This window comes from Eutrigla gurnardus (genome assembly GCF_963514095.1).
Source record: "Eutrigla gurnardus genome assembly, chromosome: 3".
In the NCBI taxonomy this organism is placed as follows: domain Eukaryota; kingdom Metazoa; phylum Chordata; class Actinopteri; order Perciformes; family Triglidae; genus Eutrigla; species Eutrigla gurnardus.
In genome coordinates, this window is record NC_139917.1 from 9,535,021 (window position 1) to 9,547,362 (window position 12,342).

Sequence of the window (12,342 nt, forward strand, 5' to 3'; positions counted from 1 at the left end):
CCCCCAATCACTCTCTCCCTTTCTCCCAGGTGAATGTCATTTTGTCAGCCAGTTGTCATTTGGCCTGCTGCTGCTCTCTTACCCTTTTCTCTTTTTGCAACACTGCTGAAAGTTTAATGAGTGACTGCATGCAGAGGGATGGAAGGTAGATTTACTAACACTCGTGCAGTTTATGCTGCGTTTGTTATTGCGAATTCGCACACAGCGCACCCTGTACTTCCTCATTTTTCTTAGTATTTATCAAACCTGACAGCCACCAGGCAAACAGCACATACTCCGCCCTACAGTGTCATTAGAACGCCTCTAATGGAGCAATGAATGGGCCCGCATGTATCTAACATGGATCTTGCAACGACAAAAAGCACAAAAAAACGGCGAACCAAGGAAAAGGTAGCGTACAACAGGGCACGGGCGAGGATAACCGGTTCAGGTCCACCAGAAATTAATGTCTGGTAATGTGCAGCAAAACCATGAAAGGAGACAAAATTATGGGCAGATATAATAACTGGTTTGTGCAATTAATGGAATGGCCAGAGCGGAAACCGAATGATGTCGCCACCTGCAAGAGACAAACGACCATCGCTTCAGGCATGGTCTTCTGCATGTTCACCGCTTACTTTGTCTTTCTGCTGATGATGTCAAATGTCCAACACCGTCCAACACTTTCTCAAAACGGGAAGCCATCGTCCTTCTTTTTGGATCCAGCTCGTATATTGATGAGCGTGTGTATATGCGTGTTGTATAACACAATATACACAGACGTGCTTAAGGCGTCTTTTAAGAACAATACGAGGTTTAGTGCGAGGGATTTTAGTGCCCCTAACAGCACCGATCACACAGTGATCACTCAGATCATTGGCAAAAACTGCTGTAGCAGAATATTTATGAGGCATGTTGGTAATTAAAAGATCAATAAGAGAAGATTTGGTTGGGCATTTGGGGTTCAATCACTGTTGAAGTAGTTGATTGGCCAAAGTGATGCACCATGCACGATAAATGATTGCCTGAATGAAAATATGTCTTCGTATTTATTTATTTGTTTGTTTGTAATCCAACTCCACTTACACCACAGCTAAATAAAAAAAATATATACAGTCAAGATAAACACCTGTAACACAAAATGCATCACCTGAAACCGAAACTTCCAGCGCAGCCAAACCGCACGTTGGCTAACCCCCTTTGGTCAAAATCAAGCGATGAGGGATTTGCGTTCAAATCAGATGACCCTCTGCGTCGGAAATAGACGCAGAGGGTCATCTGTCTGATTTGAATGTCAGTGACGCAAAGAGGATGTGACCAATCGTCAGTATGTGACGAGAGGGATGAGACTGTGTTTACCCACTACACAGTGCAGTGAGGTGCATAGACTTATAGGAACAGTACGCCAGTAAGTCGATACATATACACACAAACTCATTTATTTATGATGTACTGTCTTCCTGTCGGCACCTTAGTTAACATTTGAAAATGTGTGTGCGTGTGTGTGTTTGTCCTAATCATTGTAGCTCCATAAACCTCTCAGCATCTCAGTGGGTGTATTCTAACACCATGTGCTTCCCTCTTTTGTATGCCATCAACCATTCTGTCCCTCCCCCAGTGAACTCTGGGATATTGGAAGAGTAGATGCTTTGTTGAAATTTAATAAGGAGGACAGGGAGGAGGTTAATTAACATTTCTTAACACATTTGGCTTTGAAGGTCCACAGTTAACAAGGAGCTTCATGTTTAATTATTTTTTGTTTGGTGTGTTTTTGTTTTTTACACCAAATGGATGTCATTCCCCTCATAGCTTTCATCATTCACAGCATGAGACGGTAAATGGTACATGTACATACATGGCTGGACAACATTGACTGAAATATCCGATATATTATGATGAAAAGGACATACGACAAAGGATTAAGACTGAATAAAAATAGCTGACAAAATTAGGATGAAAAATATTTTTACTAAAATTAAGAAACAGTGTGCAGTGTTGCAATCACAAAAAACTGTTAATTATTTTCAGTTTAAATTTTAGCTGTCACTTTGCCTCCGCATAGTTAATTAACTTTCATATGCTTTTCATATACATATTGGAGCACTTTTGACAAACCATGCTTTTGTACTTAACCACTGTAAATAATACTAGACTACACACCTAGACGAGATTATACCATGTGATTCTATTGTGTAATCATCTTCCTTTTTTTCGAAATTACCCCTCATGATCACCCACTCATATGGATCTCACATGTCACTGCAGCTCTGTGTCATAGTCCTCTCATTGTCCACTCTTATTTACTAACACTAAAAACTGTCTCCTAAAAGAGCATTAGTCGAAGACATTGTACGCGAAATCCCCCACCGCCTTCCACATTCTCTGTGTCTTTTCAATTTAAGTCACTCTGTCTTTCCTCCGCCCATCAGGCAAAGCCTGGCAGATGGAGGCGATTCCGCCTCCCGAACCAATATACACTCAGAACAAGGATATATTATTGCGTCTGCCCACTTTTTTCCATGCACACACAAATATCTAAACCAAGCCACGGTTATTTCCTCCTCCGTGCTTGGCAGTTGGTCTTTAATGCTGAATCCGGTCGACTAGCAGCTGTTGTATCTCTTCATTATCTGTTAAGATTGGCTTAGAGTACTGTGAAATTTTAGTCAGTGGTCTGGATTTTACTTGCATAAATAGATTTGGTGAAAGTTTGCTGAAAATACCAAATTGCGAAGAAAAAAAAAATTGGAATAAATAAAAATAAAGAGGAATTAAAGGTTATTCCCAAATTCAGTTACTTTACTTGCTTTTTCATATTTAGGGCCTCAAGGATTTGGAGTGTATTCAAACATCCATTGAGTGGAAGACACAAATACACCAAGGACAGGTCACCTGTCGTCTGTCGCAGGTAACAATCCCATCTCCCTCACTTGTGTCTCTTTGGGCTGTGTGAGAAATCTGGATCACCCTGAGGAAACCTACATGAACATGGAGAGAATATAGAAATCCACTGAACAACAGGCCTTCGAGCTATAGCGCAAAGTGAGACACAAGAGCCAAATTATTCTGTTAGAAAGCCAAATGTGGTGCCATCAGTGCACAGAACAAGATTAGCAATGAAACAGTCAGTTAAATTTGCTCAAGTTCCCAAGCAACCACATTTTATGTTAAATTGGTATCAGAACGCACACACAGACACACAGACTGCAAACAGATGGCAGCTGGAACATGCAAATTAGATTCCCATCACTGAATACTGGTCTACACGGAAATGTGATACTGTACGTTGCAGAAATGCATGCAAAGCCATTTGTACAAGCAGTGGCGGCGCCAGGGTGGGGCTTGGTTGGGCTATAGCCCCATCGAGAATTGTGTTAGCCCTACCATTAGCCCTACCATAAAACCACCAAGAAAAAAACAACAACAAAATAACCAAGAAAAGTGCGGAGTCCAACAGCACCACCACGTCACGTCGTAACGGCATTCAGGCAGCTGCGGACGGAACAACAGATGGCGGTGTCGGGCGTGTTGGATAAAACTACGGACGCACCGTTGACACCTGCAGGGGAAGATGACCACTCGGGTCCCGGCTGTTAACGTAACTATTCACGTTTCGCTGTCTCTGTCTCTCTCTCTCTCACTGTGTGCGTGTTTATAGCTGTGGGAGGGTGTTGTCAGCGGCGCCGCCAGGATTCAATTTCAATGTATGCACAGAAACGGCAAATACAACAACAAATGGAAAAATACTTTTTTAAGACAAAATCTAATGTTTTCAGTATCAGTGAAATCAGTAGTGTATATCATGGTGATAGGCAAATATTTAGAGCCGAGCTGTATTGTGTAGTGGAGAGAGGCCAACACACAATTGCGCACACACGCGCGATCGTCCTCTCAAATGCGGCTGCGTCTCTCCAGGTCACTGTGTGAGAGCAAGAAAAGCTCTGACTTGCTTGGGCAGACGTTGTTTGGTGTCACCCGCTGATTTGCATAATTTAAATATCTAGCCCGCTGAATCTTCCAATCCGGCCCGGTTCAGCACCATCAATTTTTTTTTTCACCTTCAAAAAAAGTACGCACAGTGCACGTACAGGATTCCGGCTGGCGGCGCCACTGGGTGTTGTTATATAGTCACATTGAAATTCTGGCATTGATTTGAGCCCCACCGCCGTATGAGTTAGCCCCACCGTAGTTGAACCAGAAAAAATACTCTGGCGCCGCCACTGTGTACAAGCAGCGATGAGACAGTGGTGAAAACACCTCTCTCTCTCTCTCTCTCTCTCTCTGTGGACTATTTTCTTCATCCCTCTCTCTCTCTTTCAACCAGCAGTAATGAGAAGTAGTGTGACCAGAGCACACAGAGGAGAGGTCCAGGACGATGCATGACCCAGTTCCCAATATAAACATCAAATGCACAAAAGAGCCCATTTATAATACTACAAATTGGAATAGGGTGATAGACAGTGGATAACATGTTCCGTCACTATGTGTTTGTATTTCATGAAAATATGTTTATTATGTGCATGCTGTGTACCTGCAATTACAAATTGCATCCGCTTGCATCTGTACTTTATGATCTTCAGTGAGGGTCCCTATGCTGCCCTGAGCCCAGTGTTTAGAATGGATGGATGACTGCACTACGGTCAACAGGGCCCAAGTGTGTGTCTGGAGAAATGTGTGCATTTCATGCCAAAGCTTACAACTTGGAAACATCCATTTACATGGAAAGCAGACACACACAGACACTGTGTTTTGGGGACCAGCAGGGGCAACGAAACAGCTGAAGGACACACACAAACAAGATACATATCATTTGACACAAGACTTGTGACTGTTTATGTATTAAGGATCCCTGTGTTGTTAAGACAGACATTCAGACACACACGCACACACACCCACACACAGACACGTAAAAGAAAGCAGTCATTTACATACAAATGTCATCAGGCACAGTATAGGACAACTTACATACATAGACACAGAAACAAACAGCATCTTTTTTACATACACATACACGCATACACACACACACACACACACACACATCATCTGTGTTCAGCAGCTAACCAGCTCTTAAGTATCCATGTCTTTCTAGGAGCACAACCCATTAGTTTCTAGAGAGACAGAGTTTTAGTGTGTAAAAGTGTGTGTGAGAGAGAGAACAAGCAGGAGAAAGCATTAGCACTGTGCTACAGCGATAATGGCATTGTGTTAAGGCCATAACGGCTTCTCGGTTGCATACCCAGTCATGCTATGTGCCAGCCACTGTTGGAAACTGTATTTGGTTCTGGGACGCGGGGAGAAGCCATTACTGAATCCCCTTAGTCAAATATGGACAAGAAGCAGCATGGCAGAATGGAGGAAAATGCCTCCAAGGCTCAATTTATTGTCTCGGCCACATTCAGGAATTGGTCAAAAATAAGTTGAAGCTTTAAAAACTGCCTAGGAAATAGACAGAAATAGAGCCCATGTATTTAAGGATGTACCTTGTGGCTTTGGATTAAGATGTTTCCATGATGACTGATTTCAGGCTCCTCAGTGCAAAGTCCCCCGGTGCCAAAATGAAAATGTAGGGACAGTATGTTAAAGTGGTAGTTGTAGTTTTATTGTTTGGTTCATAGTGCAAGCTTATTGTACCTTCACAGAGCATGGAATTGTCCAACATCTCTTGGTATGCTGAAGCATTCAGAGTTCCTTTCACTGGAACTAAAAGGCCAAGACAAGCTCCTGAAAAACAACCCCACAACATAATCCCCCACTCCACCAAACTTTACATGTGGCACAATGCTTTCAGACAAGTACCTCCTGGCAACTGCCAAACCCAGACTCGTCCATCAGATTGCCAGATAGAGAAGCGTGGTTCTTCACTCCAGAGAACGTGTCTCCACTGCTCTAGAGTCCAGTGGTGGCGTGCTTTACATCACTGCATCCAACGCTTTGCATTGCACTTGCTGATGTAGGCTTGGATGCAGCTGCTCGGCCATGTAAAACCCATTCCATGAAGCTCTCTATGTCACTCTTTCAGTTGAAAGATCTGATATTGATTCTTAAAATACTTTGATTGATCTTTTATATGTCATTTCCTGTGACCTCTGTTTTGTTTGTTGTGCAACAACATCTGTCCACGTGAGAGATGGGTGAACCAAAATATAATAAAAGCAGCTCTACTGAAAGCACCGCCAGGCCTGAAGGCAGGTGTCTGGCAGCATTTTGGATTTAAAAAGTATGAGGACAGAGGAGAGCTGGTCAAATATTTTGGAAATCTCCGAAACCATTTGACCAGACATCACCCAGAAATGATATCAGCAAAGACGGCCAAGCCCAATCAATTAATAACACTTACGGAACTTAATGGCACTGCTTGGGGGTTCATTCTTTATGTAAACATTAATATATTTAATAATGCACCAGGGGCTCCAACTTGGTAACCATGGAAACATGGTTCTGGCTAAGCCGGACACTTGGAGCTAAACTCTGACTTTCTGTTCCATCAACCTGAGCCTCAATTCTGTTCCATGAAAGTGGTTAACACGAATGCCAGCCTTGTAACCATGGTGACTTATGCTGCCGGCCAAACCTGGTCTGGAGCAGGATTAAGGTGAAGATGAACTCCACTAATGTCCAAAAGACATGTCTGTTTTGCATTTACATACACAATGCACTGATAAAATAATTTGTGAAACCAAAACGTGCTTTCCATCCACTTTGGAAACTAAGCAAAAAGTGCATTTGGTAAGTATTATGATTTTGTCACAAATAAAAATCAATCTGTTTTCGTTTATCTTGATTTCTTCCTTATAGATAAAGATGAATTAAATAAAATAAAATAAATTACAATGAATAAATTTAAAGGTATGATTAAAACACATAGAGGAAGCCTACATCAGTCACCTAAAATGTCCTCCAAATGACTGCACCAGGTGGAGACTATTAAGCAGAGCAGTCAAGACAGGCCGGGGGACACACATTCAGCAGAGACAAAGACTAAGAGAACATGGCATGTCCATTCATTGAGGATGAGGAGCCAATTGATGAAGGGGCACAAATAATTCAAAGGGCCTTCTTCAGGCGACCACCAGCCCTGAGGGTCTTCCAGGAGAGGACTAACCCACTGGAACAAAGTGATTCTTTCCTGTGGGAGAGGTATCGATTCAGCCGGCAAAGCATAGTGTATTTATGCACTTTGCTGGAGGCACACATAAGGAAGGTCACACGCGGCAGCCAATCACTGACCCCTGTGCAATCTGTATGTATTGCACTGCGGTTCTTTGCCAGCGGTACATTTCTGTATAGTGTTGGAGATGCTGAGGGACTAAGTAAGGCAACTGTTTGCAGAGAGGTAGGCCTACTAAAATAAATAAATAAATAAAAACTTAGATCAGTTGGATTATTTCTTACATCACCAAACATCATACATAGGTTGCAAGATGATCACATGACATGGATATGAATTAATACACGAACAAAAAAAAACCTTTATTACAGGTAAGAGCAGTCTGTCTTGCCCTTAAAGAGTTCCTCAATATCTTCATCACCTTCCCAAGCCATCATGGGATACAAAGGATCAAAGAGGGATTTTATGCAATTGCAGGTATGTGACATTTAAATGCATGCAATGTGAAGTTAAATGTTCCACAGGTTGACATATTGCACTTTTATCCTTTTACATAGGCTTTCCCAATGTCCTTGGCTGCATTGACTGCACGCATATCCAGATCCAGGCCCCACCTGGACCTGTGGAAAGAGACTTTGTGGATCGAAGGAATAACCACAGCCTGAATGTGCAGGTACATAGCCCATGGAGCTACTGTACATGTCCCACTGCTAGTGTCCAGTGTCACTGATGTCACCCTGCATGCTGACAGATGATCTGTGATTCCGAGTTGCTCATCACAAACATCGAGGCCAAATGGCCTGGCGGTGTCCATGATGCTAGGATACTAAGGGAAAGCCATCTGGCACAAAGGCTTGCACAAGGTAAGACAACCTTCATCATGTCTCAACACTAGTCCGGATGAGCGTCTGCAAAGATGAATGAATGAATCATGTAATTCATAGCCACTGTTTTCTCACCTTGCAGGGGGGTTTGAGGGGGTCCTTCTCGGGGACAGGGGTTATCCCTGCCTCCCATACCTTTTAACCCCATATCCTGAGCCAAGGGCTGCAGCTGAGGCAGCCTTTAATAATGCCCTCAGCGCCACCAGGGCACGAATTGAGATGGTTTTTGGCCTGCTCAAGTCCAGGTTAGAGACTGCTTTGATCAACCTTTAATGCAGAATTTTATTTTAACATGTCTTCTTGTTCCAATCTCTGCAGGTTCCAGTGCTTAAAATATCTAAGGCGGGCTCCTGACCGGGCCTGCGACAGTGGTTGCGTGCGCAGTACTCCACAACATAGCCACCATCCGGAGGGAGAGGCTTCCACAGCTTCTACCCGAAGACAGATGGGAAGAGCCTGCCCCTGTACAGGAACCCAGAGATGGGAGGATCCTGAGGAATCTGTACAGGGACACCTATTTCTCTTGAACCCAACCCCCCTATTTTGTTAAATTCCTTGTCATGTCCATTTATTGAGCCTAGCCACTTTATTCCCCCACCCCACATTGTATGGCCCATTTTCACAAACAGTGCGTCACAAAGGGCTTCACATAGCAACATGACATCCTCTACCCTTAGACCCTCACTGAAACAAGACGGAATAACAAGACCAAATGGCTTTTGAATATTTATTGTCCTGAGTCACCAAGCTGGGGAGACAGAATGCTACAGAATTAAATACTGTAAAAACAATGACCTTATTCTCTCTGCCTGGATTCATACTTACATCCTTTTCCATCTTGTTGATTTCAAGTTTGAATTTTTTTATCTGCAGTTGTTTATGCTGGATCTGCAGCTTCAGGTACCTTTTGTAGAGCACCTTCACATCCTATGATCAGAAAATGTGTCAGAGTGCAGCCAAAATGCAGCTAATGGTGATTTTGAAAACGGGAAAAAGAAAAGAATGGTACCTCACTTCACTCCTTCCGGTTGAGGATGGGGTAGTCTGCTGCAGCAGGGTTTGATTTATTAATTTTGACAATGCAAACAACATGAATAATATTTAATAGGGATGAGCGAGTACAGCATTATCTGTATCTATATCTGTATCTGTTAACCATATGAATTATCTGTATCTGTATCTGTACTCGGAGTGGGCAGGGCCTAACCCGGAAGTGGGCGGGATTTAACCCGGAAGTGGGTCTGGTTGTCTTGAAATGAGCGAGGTTTTAACTGGTATGTTATTTTAAGCATGCAATTGATATGGGCTGATCAGAAATTGTTATTTATTGCTGATTAGAAAACTATTTACAGGACAGCATCAGCATTGAGCTTCAGATCAATGGTTTTGATCACGATAGCAAACGAACTATTTACAGAACAAGTTTTGCAACAATGAATACAACAGATGCGGTTGCAATTATCAAGTAAAATGTAATGAACAAGAGTTTTCATACTCAACAATAACTTTTTTCTTTTAACTTTCATTTTTTTTTATGATCAGTGTGATCTTTTTTTTTTTATATATATGGGCCATTCTACCGAATTCGTGCAAATTGCTGTCCCACAATAAAAAAACTATTTAACAAAACAATTAAGAATTCAGACCTTCAATATTTACTAAGATTATGTTATGATCTAGTTAAACACAAGACTGTAACTAGATAGTAATTAAGCTAAATATATACAAAATCATCATTTATGCTACCTTCCTAGGTACTTTCTATTGGGAAGAAGTTGTCCCAATCTCTAAGCCCTAAATTTCAATCCATGAAAATAATACTTAAAAGAATTTTGTCATTTTTTCCAATGGTGTATTTTAAAATATATGTTTGGTTTATTTTAAACAGAATGTAAAATATTTAGATTAATTTTGAAGTTATTTTTTAAATTACAAAACATGCTTTAAAAAATGCTGTCCCACACTTTCATGTCACAACCGTAACACAAGTCGTTTTACCACATGGGTGGAGCCTGGTTTTAGCCACACCCCAGAATTTCTGACCAGGAAGGGACACTGCATCTCATGGCTCATGGCTGCATGGTGAGTGATTACCTCTCATCATTTTTAAGTAAATGTGTTCCAAAGTCTGAAAATCAGTATGTTACATTAATAACTGTCACAACCGTACACATATTATCTGCAAGTAAATACACTTTTGGGGGCTCAAAGCAAAATATGTTTTGTTGTGTGTACAACTGTTCAAACATCTGTTGCTAGCCATTTACTTGTTAGCATGTTTGAGTTATGCTAGGAATTAGCTAAAAATGTCACAACCGTAACAGTCACAACCGTAACAAACTGTAACGTTACGGTTGTGAAATAATCATTATGGTAGTGACAACATGTAATGTTCCACATATTTAAGGCAATGTTTGATCATTATTATTACATTATACTCTTAAAACATAATAATTATAATATTGTTATTATATTATATTTGATTTGTAAAGCACATTTCATTCTTAAGTGCTAAATAATGTATGATATGATAAAACATGAAGATAATGCTGATTTATATTTGACATTTGTTGTAAAAAAACAGTAAGCTTGAATATAGGAGGAGAGTCTATGGGTTGTATCAATAACAGCGCTTTATTAGCACAAATATCAGGAAAACATATTCCGGCAGTTATACGTGCACGGACCTAAAAGTGAACTCAACATAGGGTTGAATTTACTCAAAAGGCGCTTTACAACAGAGTGCGCAGTGTATTTCAAGAGACTCCGCATGAGTCTGATTGGCTCATTCTATAGATGCAGGCGGAGCGTAATTTTAGCATGCCGCGGCCTGGTTGGAGCGCTGGGTATCTCCACCCACACTGGCTCATACGGTCCATCCCTCCGGGTGCTGTCTTCTATGTATGTGTATGTATGTTGTCGAGATGCACATATATCATATACTCCCCCCCTGTGCGGATTCCGCTAAGGAATGTGTCCTATGTATATTGTTTGGCCCCTACCCCCGCTGCTCTCTCGCCTGTGCCTGTGGGTGTGTATGTGTGTGTAGTAATTTAAAACATGTGTGATTAGCTTATGTATTTACATTTTTCTCCACAAATCCCCCTTTTCACACCAACTAGGTGTGAACATTTTGTTTAAAAGGTACTCTTCTCCTTCCTCGTCTTCCATGTTCAGGCTCCCATCCTCAAGTTCCTCATTAGCTAGTAGGGGCATCATATATTTTGGTGGGTCTTTTTCTTTAGTCAGTGCAGTTTGCACTATCCTGGAAACCATGGTTCTCAGACATGGAATGCAGCAGCACCCACAGGTGACTAGTATGGCCAGGAAGATGGCTATTGAGGCTGCTAAAGATATTATTACCGCTTTCCATTTTCCAAACACTAGTTCCATCCATTTGGTGAACGAGTCATCGACCCCTGATGCTTCGTGCATTTCTTTGGAGAGTGCTCTTAGGTTTTCTAATGCTCGAGTGACTGAGCCATCTGGGGCCGTGTTATTGGGGATTATGGTACAGCAAAGTTTTCCGAACATGGCACAGACACCCCCTTTTTCAGCTAGGAGCATGTCTAGCGCCATTCTATTTTGCATAGTGATGATCGATGTGGGTGCGAGCTGCTCCGCCAGCCCTTCTACTGCATCCCTAGTGGCATTAGCGAGGCGCAAAAGATTATAGTGGATATAGTTAATGCGGTCTACGTTTTTATTGGGGAGTATCCAGAGAAAGATCGATTCGAACCCTGCCCCTACTTGATTGGCCAATTTATACTCGTCTGGCACGCCTCGAGGGATACCTATAGCGTCCACGTATGTGGTCCCTCCAAATGGGTCTTGCAAGCTTGTGTCCCTTTTAGCAAGTATATGTCTTCTTCTTCGCTGGACGAGGGCGTTAGGTCCTGAGGGGTTTTTTATCACTCGACTGCCTATTAACGTAAGGGGCATCCCTAGTCTGACCATGGCGCAGGTGCCTATGGTGGTGTCGGCCTCTACTCGAGAATAGAGACGCAACCCTCCACAATAGTAAAACAGTCCCGCTCGGGCCCATGGTCCTATCACATCCCCAGATGTTGTCCTATTACACCAATCTGAGGGTATGTTTCCCACATTAACTTTTGGTTTGCTGCTGGCGAAGTTGAAACACTGATACCTGGGATCTTTTCCTTTTATGGCGGTAAAATAGCCGGCCCTAGTTTTATTATCAATGGGTGGGAAGACTGATGCCAGGGATTGACATCCTGAGGGTGTGGCTTTTCTGGTTAAGTTCATCATACATTCATAACCTACTTTGTCTTTGTCTGGATATAAGGGGCAGGTTCGATGAACATGGCAGGACGCGCAGCCGCGCATGCTACACATCCCGTCATGCTC